We start from the raw sequence: 14,688 nt of genomic DNA on the forward strand, positions 1-14,688 counted from the left end.
GTGGGCCTCGGATGATTTAAGATGGTCTAACGAGGGCGCGCGCGATCAAAACTGGTTAAGATGAGAGTGGATGCTCAAGGCTGCCCAGCGAGGCTATGAATTCAAGCCCTTAATGACATTTTAGCTCAGCCCTGGCCACGCACATTAATGAAGTCCCCCTTCCCTAGATGTCTAAGAACTGCTTAATATGCGTCTAAGATTTCAAATGACTGCTTGACGAAGTCCTGGTTCATAACGAATGCTTAATGAAGCCCTGAATAACTATATCTCTCGCGTACGTGGATAACGAAGACCAGGGGTTTCGCTAACCTTGGTCCTCTATCGCCCTGATCACAACACAGTTCTGGAGAACGCTGGGAACCGTGGCGTGGTAAGAGTGAAGGCTGTGGCATTTCCTCTCTAAAGCGATAGAATAATGTTCTTGTATCATGGTGCGCAATGGATGTGACGTGTGAATCACCTTAATAACAAGCTTGTGTGATTTTACTGATGCGTCAGACAGGATCGAGATAAGAAGTTTTCATGTTCGTGTTCATTGCGATCCGAATCACTATTTATAACATGTAACGATGTTTCTTTTTTTTTTTTCCGTGATCCCTTATGTTACAGCTGGTGATAGAGGAAGTGGCGACCCGATGAAGCTATTGGGAGGATGATGAAGATGATCGGCAACACTTCGAACCTCTTCGTTTAGTATTAAGCTACTGCTCAGTGCGCTTCCGTGTAATGCCTTAGGGGGATCGTTGGTCCAGTCCTTCTGGCTGAAGATGGGAGGTGTGGCGAAGAGCGGAGGCAGCGTGCAGGGTGTGGCTAGGCCTTTTGACACCAGCTGCCCCTTCACACAGCACAAAGCACCACGGCCACCAACCTCGATCCGCTATATGATTCACCACCGCCCCGCCTCTCCCCTTATTACGTCATGGTATCCATACACGCGTCTGTGTATTTCCCATTCTTGTTTACAGGAAACTTTCTTCACCAACGTATTTGTTGATCTATCTATCAACTACATGATTAATAAAGAAAAAGAAAGAACAAACATCTGTCTAGTTGGTGTCATTGGCATGTGATTTCCACAGTAAACAGCTGCGTAGCCTATGTCGAACATTCTTTGGTTCTGTTGATGATCCGTCTCGCTGACATTATCGAAGTTAATGTTCTTAAATAAACCTTTACGTTCGCACCTCCTCGATACACCTCGAGATAGCTCCAAGCTATTTACTTTCCCCCCCTCGGCCTTCCACTTCCTAAGAACTCCACGTCACCTGAATTGTACTGCTATTAGCTATTCTGCTCCTGACGTTCGGGCATTTCAGTGGAACTCATTAAGTTAACGCAGGATTGCGTCACCCCAAGACTCGACGCGGTTTGTTTTTATATCTTCGTTTTCTCGCCTCAAAGCTCCGTCACACTGCCAGCAATGCGGAGAGTCTAAACATCCGAACAATTAGCCACTATTCCAATGAATCTGATAACCGAATGTTTAGTAACATCATCATTAAGAACATTAACTACACATACGAATGTCCATGACCTCCCATCACTCTCCGAACGCCCCCCAGGCCTCTTTTGGTTACCCCAACTTTCCTCGTTTGTTTATGTACTTTAAGTATCATTTGCATATGTATGATGTCCAACGCTTCGTTTCAATTTTGATTTCCCTCCTCCAAGAGGCGTATGTCAAACAGCAAATGCACACGGCCGCCAACCATCACCTTCAAACCTGAAATAAGTCACTTAACGTCTCCAACCATTCTTGAGTTACGATCTGCTCTCTCCTGTAAAAGAGAAGAAGAAGAAGAAAAAACACAGCTTTCACTGTTTCTGAAATAAGAGTCTTCCCATTCCTATAGACTTAAACATCCCCTACCCCCACTTATTTTTTTTTGACGAAGGACCTGCATAAACTCTCTTCTCGCTCAACCAATAAAGAAAAAGAGAGACTCTTCTCGCTCAACCAATATAGAAAAAGAGAGACTTCTCGCTCAACCAATAAAGAAAAAGAGAGACTTGTCGCTCAACCAATAAGGAAAAAGAGAGACTCTTCTCGCTCAACCAATAAAGAAAAAAGAGAGATGAAGATCTGATCTAATACACCGTCCTCAATAACTCCTTCTATCCCACCTTTTGCACCTGGGTTCTTTTATCGGCGCCACTCCTACGCTACCCCTCCGACACGGGGGCATACGTCCGATCCTATAATCATCACGTTTACTCCATAATCTTTCTTTATTACCCCCACTGCCACCATCGCTGCCCCCTGTACATGCTTAGTGAGGTAGTATCAGATAACATGCCTTTACAACCGTATGGTCTTTAATGGCTGCAGAGATGGCTATAATGTGGTGCTGCCGCTAGAGCTAAATTACAGACGAGGATACCATCGCCTCGTCTGCCGGTAGAGATACGATTACTACGCCCGGTGGTAAGGCAAAGACTACATTACAACAGGTAGTTGGGCAAAGCCTGACGCTACATCTGACAATAGGGCAAGATCACTCCACCTAACAGAAGGGCTGGACCGCTACTCCTGACGCTGGAGGAGGGTGACTACTTTGAAGAAAGGGAACGCAACCCTCCCACTTGGCAGTTAAGACATACCACACACTGAGGGCAAAACCACATAATACAGGGATATAGAGTGAAAGGAAGTTATGATACCTAAGTGCGAAGACCTCTGTATATAACAGTACACGGAGATCTCTACACTTGGCATAAGATATAGACTGCTGTGTAGTGGAAAAGAGACAAAATATGAGAAAATATCCACCTGAAGGTAGAATAATACTAGTATATCCTAAAGTATGGTAAGGGATCTAAATCTGGAAGTACAAGGGCACCATTACATCTGTTGGTAGAATATGGCCATTAAACCTGATGGTACAATATGGCCAATACACCTGATGGTACAACAGGGCCACTATGCCTGATGGTACAGTATGGCCACCAGGCCAGATGGGACAATATGGCCACATTTGATTGTATGATATTGCTAGTGCAATTGATGGCCAAAAAAATATAACCATACATATACCAGATGGTACAACATAGTTACTACATCCGATGGTACAACTCTGGCCACAACACTTTAACACACACACACACCCAAAAATTTACCAAAATACCCGAAAGCGCAAGCAAGTCGACCACTCCACTCACAAGCGGGAGCGAACGCCACACAAGTACCTCACAGACAGACTCCGCGGCTTACCACCCCCTGACACCCACAGTGGGAGTTGATTAAGCCACAGCGGCTACTGGGGAGCTTAGCCACGACCACCCAGGTGGGCCCCCAGCTGTGGTGCTGGGTGTGTAGGGTGGGCGGCGTGCTCTCTCCACTACTCCATTAACCCGCTGAGGCCAGCGTTTCTCTCGATAATTTATCGTCTCGCCGCATAGTATTAGGGGAGGCGGAGGTGGGGAGGAGGGAGCAAGGCATACGGGGGAGGTAACTGAGGCAGGAGGGAGGAGGAGGTGGAGGTAGAGGAGGAGGGAGTAAATACATGGCTCACTTGCATTGTCTTCCCATTTTTTCTCTCTCTATAGCCTCTACCGCTCTGCTGGGGACCTCCACTGTGGCGGGGCTTAGAGTAGATGTCATCTCTCAGTCCAGCCGCCAATTCGGGATCATTGTTCGACTTGGGATCGAAAGAAGGGATGATGCACGATGAGGACCGACTGTTTTCTTTTTCGTGGTGTGATAAAGTCCGGGGTTCTATTATATTACGGCTGATGATGTGAGTTCTTATTGAAAGGTCCAAGACTCCCTTTTTTTTAACTGCTGTGACTATATGGCCGGTTGCATTCTCGTAGGTCGGAGTGACACAGGGCGTTGGGGTATGGTCTATGGTGTGATACAGAGGTATTGGGGTATGGTCTATGGTATGATGCAGGGGTTAAGGGGTATGGTCAATGGTGTGATGAAGGGGTTTGGGGGTATGGTGTGATGCAGGGGTTTGGGGGTATGGTCTTTGGTGTGATGCAGGGGTTTGGGGGTATGGTCTTTGGTGTGATGCAGGGGTTTGGGGGTATGGTCTATGGAGTGATGTGAGGTGTTGGGGGTATGGTTTATGGTGTGACAGAAGCACTGTCCGAAGTATGGACTGTCCAGAGCGTAATGGAATGAGCTGAAGCATAGTTTACATCGTGATACAGAGAGGGGAAACATGGTCTACTGTGTGATGGAGAGGGTTGAAACTTGGTCTACAGAGTAATGACGAGCTTGAAACATGGTTTACATGTGGATGGAGAATGATGAAGGATGGTTTACAGGGTGATGGAGAGTGATGAAGGATGGTTTGCAGGGTGATGGAGAGTGATGAAGGATGGTTTACAGGGTGATGGACAGTGATGAAGGATGGTTTACAGGGTGATGGAGAATGATAAAAGATGGTTTACAGGGTGATGGAGAGTGATGAAGGATGGTTTACAGGGTGATGGAGAGTGATGAAGGATTGTTTACAGGGTGATGGAGAGTGATGAAGGATGGTTTACAGGGTGATGGAAAGCTTCCAAATAATTACGGCCTCCTGATTTGAAATATGAGATGTCCCTCTTTTCCGTTTACCATTTCATACATTGATTCTGCAGGAACACACAGCTCCCTTGAACACGACGTCATGACATGTGGGTACGACGGCGTGGCCTTGGGCCGTCGCACACCGCCGTGCTCAGAGATTAAAAGACGTCACCGTGGAAGTTCAATATGACTGTGCCAACACGTGTACTGACACCGTGCCAGATGCCATTAGTGCAGACAGGTCAGGAACACCTGGCATAAGACACCGGCTGGACGTGCATCCGTGTTTTCGACACACGGAAGACGACAGATCAAGATGGACTTGGGACTACTCCTGGCTTGGACAGACAACAAAAGAGACCCTGATGATCCATCAGGAGGTTATCTAGTTTTTCAAATCAGTCTTTTCTCTAATGTTTTAAAACGACGGAGGAAGGAGGAGTCGGACGGGAGAGCAGAGGCAACCGACCGAGGTGTAAATGATATACCGCAGCCCACGAAGAAGAGAGGGAGATCAAGATGTAATGTTCAGCTATGGGGGTATGATGGACGAGAGTGATACGGTTCAGTGAATCTAAGTGGTCATTAGATGTGCCTAGCGGGGGTTGAGCTGCTGCGCCGCCATAAACAACTAAGGGAAAAGTGATAAGAAGGAGAAGAAAATGGAGGAACACATGTTGGTAAGAGAAATTTTCAGCACTGGAGAGGAAGAAAGGAGACGTGATGAACAGTAATACATATGATGTCACAGATGGACACTGTGGCAACTGAGAATGTCGTCAAAGATGGACACTGTGGCAACTGAGAATATCGTCAAAGATGGACACTGTGGCAACTGAGAATGTTGTCAAAGATGGACACTGTGGCAACTGAGAATGTCGTCAAAGATGGACACTGTGGCAACTGAGAATGTCGTCAAAGATGGATACTGTGGCAACTGAGAAAGAGTATCCCAAGAAATGTGTAAAAGAATGAAATTCGTGTAGATGTGTTCTCTATGAAGACATAGAGTGTAATCTAATTCCTACCCGATCTGAGGCACGCCCCTGGGAACTTCGTACAGAAGGACAATAAAACTGATTTATATTGAAAAAGTAAAGATCATATGACGAGACCAGAGCACATATCACAGGCCTTAAAAACGATTCACCAAATCTATACGATCGAGGTTAGAACCAATCGTACATCAGATTATATAGAAGTTAAGGTATATTAGACTGTATAGAAGTAATGGTACATTAGACGATATAGAAGTAATGGTATATTATACTATATAATGGTAATGGTATATCAGATTAAGACATTCTTTATAGCTTAGTCTGACCCATGATGCATTTACGACCATACTGATCGCTTCGGGAGCCTGGCTTACATGTGGTCCTTGTGTGCTAAGAACACAGTGGATCAGGTAGCCAGACGTCACCCACCAGGATGCAACCACCTCTCTCTCTCTCACACACACACGCCCGCCTAGATCCGTCCCCCCTTTATTTACCGAGGCACACCACCCTCTCCAGCACAGGCTGACCCTTTCCGCACGACGGCCCTCTTGTGGCTCACTCCCACCTGCTCCATGTCGAGGACGGAATACGCCATGAATGAATAATAAAAGGAGCCGTCGATCATCTGTCCCGGATCATCGTCTACGTCAGTTCGCCATCCAGCGCACGAGTTCGAAGAACATTCTTGGAACATGAGAGAGATCTAAAAATAAGATGGTAATCATAGACCTGAGGAGTATCGTTTACAGCGGGGCGTGTTAAGCCTTCAGCGCCAAAGGCGTAGCGGCAGCGGCGGTCATTTGAGGCCATTAACATACGTTAAGCTACTGGCCGCTGTGATTACGGGCACGGGGCCGACCTAGTCGCACAGTAGGCCCGCTGATGCGAGGGCTGGTCCGCCCTGGGGAAAGACAGCAACCAACTCCTCCCCCATTAGAGAAGTAGCGTCTGGAACCGACAGCTTAAGCTTTCGAGTAACCAGTCACTTAGGCTCTTCCGTTCCAACTTTTAGAAAGTGATAATGCACGACGGGTTGGTCCCCAGCCCATCACAGCAGCCATTAACGAAACGCAGGAGGTTGGTTGGGTGGCATTCCTTCTTTTCAGTTCCAGGGAGAACGTGTGTATGTGTGTGTGTGTGTGTGTGTGTGTGTGTGTGTATATATATATATATATATATATATATATATATATATATATATATATATATATATATATATATATATACAACCCTCAGCAACTAAGAATATCCAAAGGCTCCCTAAATTTCTCATTCGTTCTTTGGCCAATAAGATTCAAATCGTCCATAAGGCTCCTTCTCTCTGCTCTTCCCACTGAGCATTTAAGAAGGCTGGAGGGAATCAAACCCACCGCTACTGATAATACTCAGCAGTGCGCTAGCCACCTTACTGAGCCCAAAGCCACTTGGCACCCTCCACTGCCACTAGGCTGTTGAAGCCGAGGCACGGGGGAACCTTCGTCTGTAAGTAACCTCGTCCGCGATAGCCTTCCATAAAGCCTTCCAGCTTGGGTCGCTCAGTCTTGGGCATATGGGAGACCTATGTACGTACTGCCATGCGCCCGTAGTGTTGCGGGCTTGTGTTCTGGGTGTGTAAAGCCATGGACTGGTCGTGTTCTGGGCGTGTGTTGTGGTGTATGTGTGATACTGTGGGTGTATGGGACTATGGTCTTGAGGTATTGTCGGTTCTGGTGCTTAGAGGAAATAATTTCCACACTTTATGGCGTCCCTGAATGTATAGCGCCAAGAGTATTTGGTTTTGTGAGACTCTCGTGTCGTAAGTGTCACGCGTCGTAAGAATGAGTCGTCGTAAGTTTCATGTGAGGGGGGCGTTGTGCGTATATGTGGTGTAGTAAGCAAGTTGCGTCTCGGGCGTATGTCGTTCTAAATCGGGAGTGTGTATGGCACGGCGGCTTTACAGTCGTTCACAAGGGAGTATGTATGGCACGGAGGCTTTACCGTCGTTCACATGGGAGTATGTATGGCACGGAGGCTTTACTGTCGTTCACATGGGACAGTGTGTATGGCACGGAGGCTTTACTGTCGTTCACATGGGAGTATGTATGGCACGGAGGCTTTACCGTCGTTCACATGGGAGGGTATGTATGGCACGGCGGCTTTACAGTCGTTCACATGGGAGAGTATGTATGGCACGGAGGCTTTACCGTCGTTCACATGGGAGTATGTATGGCATGGAGGCTTTTCCGTCATTCACATGGGAGTATGTATGGCATGGAGGCTTTACCGTCGTTCACATGTGAATAAAAGTAGAGATGTGTCGTCAGCAGTCGCGTGCTCTGAGTAATTGCACACTGTCATGGGCGACAGATGTTACCGACGTGATCCTACTGCATTACTGTTGCTTTTCTCGCCGCTCCAGATGCCACACTTATCACCGTTGTCGAGAGATGGTCACTGTTATCAACGGTGAGTTCGAGGATTTAGCGGTGTCCTGAATGTACATGATGATGTTAGTGTGTGGCTCCCTAAGTGTGGGGTGGCGTGGGCGTGTGGTGGCGTGGGCGTGTAGTAATGCAGGCGTCGTGTGGTGGAAGGGAAACACCCACACACACACACACGCACACACAAACATACGGACGGACAGACACACGTAAAAAACAGATTCAGAGGAGGCAGAGCTGACAACAGCAACAGCTTCGACAACGGTATTAACAGTAGCATCGGGAAGCATCCACAACGGCAACGAAAATCAACAGAACTGTAACAGTAGCAACGGCACGACCTTAAACGGCAGGAACAAGCAACAGAGGCCAACTAACCAGCAAAAGGAACGGAAGGATCGATCGCCAACAGAAACCCAGCAACAAGAGACAAAGGACGACTACAGAAACAGACCTAAAGGACAACGAAAACGAAACGGCAGAGGAGGCAAGGAAGTATTAACGTAGATGGAAGGCAGACAAGAGCAACACCACCCAACAGCTCAGTCACACAGGAAGGCAAAGCTGCGGAGGAGGGAGGGAACAGAGTACATGTGACGGTAACAGGTGTAGCCGAGCCGTCACTACAGTCAAGGCACAGCAGGAACACCACTAGCAACAAAGAGGGACAGCAGGGGGAACAGCTGTGGCGATAATAGCAGCAGCTGTCGCAGCTAAAGCAGCGGTAGCACAGCTGCAGTAACAAGAACCGATCAGGCAGGTGCAACCACGACTTCACCAACAGCAGCAGCTGCGACAGCTGTGTCACACGCGACACTGATACACACTGCTGCCCTCGAACAACAGCGGCTTAAACTGCCTTCCTCAAAGGCATCGCAGCATAACCGCGTCCCAAGCAACTGCTCGCTAGAAATATCTATTCTTCCTACAAATATCCATCTATCTATCTTCAACGCACGTAAGTTGTGGTGGAGTTTCAACTCCCTAACTTCGAGAAGTGTAGAATGCCTCTAATTACACCGGCTTCGCAGACCAGGCTATTAGGCAGCCTAAAAGAGAGAGAGAGAGAGAGTGAGGAAGAGAGGGAGAAATGTTCATTTGTGTCTTAAGTCTACACCAGAAACGTTGTTAGCTTTATAGACCAGCTTTGTAAACACGCCACAATCTCAGGCGATGTGTGTTGGTTTATTTTCTTTTCCCGGCGTGAGAATATTTTCTTCTGAGTATGTTTAGGGCATCTGTTACACCTGTTCAAATCAACCACTTTATTCCACTACAACGGAAAGCAAAAGACTTCACTATCTTCTTGGCTTAGGAGCGCCGATCACGGATGAAGTCTTCATCGAGGTTGGAGTAATCAATTCTTAACAAACAGCTGATAAGAAAAGTGCGCTTGTATGACACGAATGTTATCTTTCACAAGTACGTAATAACGTGATAAAATCTGTTACGTAAACACAGCTTCTTAGATGACAAGTCTTCTGAAGACAAAATGCAAGACGAGGTAACTTGCAAAAGCTGTATTTCAAAATACCGAGAAACTGGAAGGTACAAGACTCGCTCTTATTTCTCGCCCATCCGAGCGAGGTAGAAATTACGCTCACTGTAATACACATATTCGTAGAGAGAACAAGCAGATAGGGAAGATCAAGCAAGTGGGCACAAAGGCACAAGCAAGATCAAGCACAAGGTTTCATGAACAGCATGCATGCAACTGCGCTCTCTCTCTCTCTCTCTTTCTCTCTCCCTCTTCTTTTGACCTTGAAACATCATTCCGTTTTGGCCCAACTCTCTCGCTGGTCTCATCCCTCCTGCGCGCGCCCCTCTCCCCAGAACCCTCGGGTCATTTTATTCAACCAGACGAAGGGTTCCCGCCAATCATGACACTCCCAACGTACCCCCTTCTTCTCCAGACGTTCAACATGATCATCCCCTTTTTCGATCGCTCGGCGCATTTCGCAACACCGTTCCAGTCATTAACACAACCCCTGCACACACACACACACACACACCCATCCACCCCTCTCCCAGCATAATAACAGCTTCTCCCTCGCCACCCCACACACACACACACACACACACACACACACACACACACAAACACTCCCCAGTCATGATTTCCATCACGTCAAACAGTGTAATTATCACGGCACTCCTGTTTCACTGGTCAGGGAGCTAGACGGACACACACTCTCTCTCTCTCTCAGTTGTTTCATTGCAGAGCAAATTCCACCACAGCGACCTTGCTGCACCATCGCTAGCCTCTCTCTCTCTCTCTCTCTCTCTCTCTCTCTCTCTCTCTCTCTCTCTCTCTGACCCCTATCACAAGCCCCACCTCACTCTTACCTTAATAATCACGCCAAACGCTCAGGAAAAGTGGAAAATAAGTGAAAACTGAAATTTTGTATGTGTGCTGTGTGTGTGTGAGAGAGAGAGAGAGAGAGAGAGAGAGAGAGAGAGAGAGAGAGAGAGAGAGAGAGAGAGAGAGAGAGAGAGAGAAGGAGCACGCAAGATGATATGTGCGTGGCCAGCTGCAGCAGCAGTGACCTGTTTTGTGTGTCCAGCTGCGCTTCATGTGACCTGCTACTCCTTCGTGGCCAGCTGCAAACCACAGCGACTTGCTCAAAATCGTGTGGCCAGCCCAGCTACACTCGCGGTGACCTGCGCAGTACCCATCGCCAGCCGCGCGCACTCATACAGTGACCTTTTTTTAACTCGTGTGGTCAACTGCACTCAACAGTGACCTACTTAATACGTGTGGTCAAACTGCACATGCAATGTGACCCGCTCTGCCCGAAGAGCGTGACCACCTACATTTAAAATGACCTGCCTTACGAGTATGGCTTGCTACATTTACGATGACCTGCTCAACTTGTGAGGGCACCGGCCTCCAACAGGTTTGCTACGTCTACGGGGACCTCCTCAACTTGCAAAGGGCAACTGTTCCCTTCAGTTACCGCACTCCTTTAGCGTGGCGAGCCGGACACAGCAGCTCCCTCAATCACACCGTCACCAGCTGTAACCGCGGTTAACTCACTCCACTGGCATGTTCCACCAAGCCCATAATTAGCTGCCGCAGCTGTGTGGCTGGCCAGCTGTACGCGCAGTGAAATGCCCCTTTATCGCCGTCAGCAGCGGTAATTGCAGTGCCCCGCCTCACACACACACACACACACACACACACACACACACACACACAACCCAGCCTAAGACAGACACTCATTCATCAACCAGCCTCCAGGGGAGGATGAACACCTGGGTTGAGTGTAAGACGACTACCACGCCCAAGATTCGAACCCGTGCAGGTTTGACTCCGGGCTGGGGCCCTTGCTGACTCATGACCAGTGTGTGTGTGTGTGTATGTATGTGTGTGTGTGTGTGTGTGTGTGTGTGTGTGTGTGTGTGTGTGTGTGAGGAAACTCATTCTTTTAAACAGTCTATACGTCACATAACACAACGTAATCCACTTAGTTACTCGCATGATCATTTCTTCCCGACGAGGAACTAATACAATTCCTCATCGTTTTATCTCTGTCTGTGTCTTTCTCTCTCTGCACACACCTCAGATCAGAGAGAGAGAGAGAGAGAGAGAGAGAGAGAGAGAGAGAGAGAGAGAGAGAGAGAGAGACTACCTCACGCACCCAAGACGTCACGGAACTCTTGCTCTTATCACGGACATCCAGTACCCGATTCCGTGGCTGAACGTCTTCAAGCCCACATGCGACAAGCTTTACGCGTAGGATGACGACCCTCGCCCAACCCCTGCGACAAGGCGTCGTCGCCGACGCCCCTTCCAGCGGCAGGGGGCCATCACCAGGAGCCTCGCTGAGCCCTGGACGGTACGCAATCTCCTGGAAATCTCGACCCGCCTGTGCCTTATCTCGCGTAGATCGCTGATTGCACGCTGTGGCACTCGGGGTGTGTGTGGTGTGGGAGTGGGGGTTTGGGAGGTGGGGAAGGGGTGATTATTATTACCTGGCAGGTTGTGTGGTCGTGGGAATTGGAACGACACGAGCGGGCGAGAACAATCGAGTTAAAATATGGAAAACCTGTTTTCGTCTTATTGGTATATATATATATATATATATATCTTCTTTTTTTCGGCGCCATGTTGGCCTAACTGTTTTCTGGGGTGGGGTTCGTGGGGATGAGGGGTTCCGGGGGTTCTTTGTTGACGAACTTTTGCACTCTCCGAACGTGTTCCTCTTTTGCTTCGTGGATGGGAAGCTTTGCACCCTTTTCGGCTTTTGTTTACTTGTGTCTGGACTTTAACTTCTTTGTTTCCTTTATCGCAAGACCTTTTCTTCCTCCTCTCCCCTAACGTTCCACTAGAGGGGGTCTTCTGTGTTTTTGTAATCACTTACACAGAAAATACTTTTACTTTCCAGGACTTTGATTCCTCGTTCGCCACTCTCTCTCTCCCGTGGCATTCAAATCCTCTTTGGATGACATGGTTTGGGGGATCTGATCCTGCATTGCTTTAGACGGCTTTTGTTCTCCATGTATTCCTAATGAACTGACGCCTATTCTTCATCATTTCTCTTTGGAAAAATTCACTTGTAACGATCTGTATTTCAACTGGAAAGACAGCCAAGCTAACTCTTACTTAACTCGAAGATTATATATATATATATATATATATATATATATATATATATATATATATATATATATATATATATATATATATTACATATTCATATTCTAAGAACGAAGGTAGATTTTTCGTGTACCCTTTGATTACAGATATTTCCCTCTCATTTACCTTCCATGTGGGATCAGATTCCACGAAGTGAGCCGTAAATCCACAATGCCACAGTCGATGCTTTTTACTCTGGCGGTGGTTCCCTTTCCCTCTCCACAGAGGATCAGCAAAGCACAAATCATTGGCCAAATGGCGGTTGGGGTACCAGGTACGCCAGACGGCAGAGAATTCAGCAAAACACAACACTAAAATCATTGCATCACCATCAACTTCTCATAACTTAAGCTAAGGAGCTTGAGACATCTATCATGCGTTCGGGTTGGCCAGAGCTGTCTTCACCTCTGAGCGGGCCACTGTCTGCCATCCATGTTCATAGGGCTGCTCCATGCTCCCTCCCTCATTGACCCTTAACTGTTGGCATGGCGTAGTCAAGTAGAGCTTTTCTACAGTCATCAAGTAGGACGGAGGTCATGTATTAAGAAACCATTTCTTCATTTCCTCAGCTAAAACTCAGACACACCCTAAGCCACCAATTACTCTCTGCAGCTCATCTGACACCGACGGAAGTCGGTTATTAAGTAAGCGATCTAGGGCATTGAATCTGTATAGGCTGCCGGCACGCCACTTTCGTCCGGGGCAACAGCAAGCACCTTTTGCGGGGATCATTCAGCCAGAACTCCACAGCACAGAACAAAGGTCCAGGGACGCCCATCTACCTAAGGGTAGACTCATTACCCCCTACTGCCAACCATTTGCCTAAATCAAATACAATGCAGAGTGTAGAATCGCGGAGCTCTTACGCTACCATGGAAACTGATGATCCACTTCCGATACAGTAGACTTGAATGGACCAATAGGTTGAATGCATCTGACCAACGCCACAGAAGGAGGAATACTATACAGATAAAAAGAGTCAGAACGCTTCCCTCCCGTTAAAGGTTTATTAAGTACAACCCGTCTTCACCAACTAAGCCCGTACTCACAAGTTCACTGAAGAGGTACAATGATTTTCTTTTTTTAAAACTCTACCAACTTATGGGTGTTCAAAACGCCCCCCTAACCATCCCGAAGAGCGACACGCCTCTGACTGCCTTTAAGTATACACCTTGAACTCACTCACTCACTCCGTGGTAATTACAAACCGACTCTGGCCCTACCCTGTCTAACAGCACCCTGTGCCGTGACTTGCACCAAGGTCAGGAAGTCTCCCGCTAACTCAACTGTCACATCATGATTGAGGAAGTACTCATTGGCTACGGACAAGGACACATCTAATGCCAGAGGTGTAATCAGCCTGCCTTGCTACTTAGTACATTATAGAATTAAAAAAAAAAAGAGATAATTCGTGAGTACGTGTGTGTTTGTGTGTTTAGCAGCCTTGAAGTCTTTGAATACGTTTTTGCCCCGGTGTGGATATTGTGGTTCGCCGTTTTCTTCTCCCTTCTATTGTTATGGCTTCTGTCGACGCTTTAATGTCCTAGACACCTGTATCCCCCACCCTCCCCTCTCTCCCAAGATCATTCCCTTAACCCTCTTCCCTTTCTCAGCAATAAATCATTTCGCTTCCTCAACCACGCCACCATATCCCACTGCGACCCTGATAACAGCGCGTCGGGCACCGACCGTCACGCGTCTTCATCATCCTCGAAGTATCAGTTACCACGCCGGAGGTCGAAGGTGGAAACAAAAAATAACAAAAGGACAGATAACGATATCTGGCAACCCTAAGCTCTGCATGCTACAATGAATAACAAAGGTACACTTACGGTTGAGATGCGCGCTGAAGCTCCACGTCGAGGTCGACTTTAGTGACTGTAAAAGAAAGAAAATAAGTCATTGAATTCACGGGTTATAAAGTGATAATATCTGTAAATTTGCCGGATATAAACATAAACGTATCTATACATACAATGTATATATGTATATGCAATAGTACTAGACCTCTTCCATCCAAACCACTTCATCATCAATCGCCATCCCCCGATGCATAAACAGAAACCAAACTCCTGCCTATCATTTAAGGAACTTAAACCCACAGATTCC

The 14,688-nt window shown here is 47.4% G+C and overlaps 1 protein-coding gene across 1 annotated transcript in view; it reads right to left on the minus strand.

Annotated features, from left to right (window-relative positions):
* The window catches only part of LOC139754255 (uncharacterized), a 413,413-nt gene extending 398,956 nt beyond the window's left edge, over window positions 1-14,457 (minus strand). Inside the window, exon 1 of the mRNA XM_071671598.1 lies at window positions 14,412-14,457. The gene's annotated coding sequence lies outside the window, so the exon portion shown is untranslated. The remainder of the gene's footprint in view (window positions 1-14,411) is intronic.
* Between the last annotated feature and the right edge of the window lie 231 nt (window positions 14,458-14,688).

This window comes from Panulirus ornatus, chromosome 16 (genome assembly GCF_036320965.1).
Source record: "Panulirus ornatus isolate Po-2019 chromosome 16, ASM3632096v1, whole genome shotgun sequence".
Classification (NCBI taxonomy): Eukaryota; Metazoa; Arthropoda; class Malacostraca; order Decapoda; family Palinuridae; genus Panulirus; species Panulirus ornatus.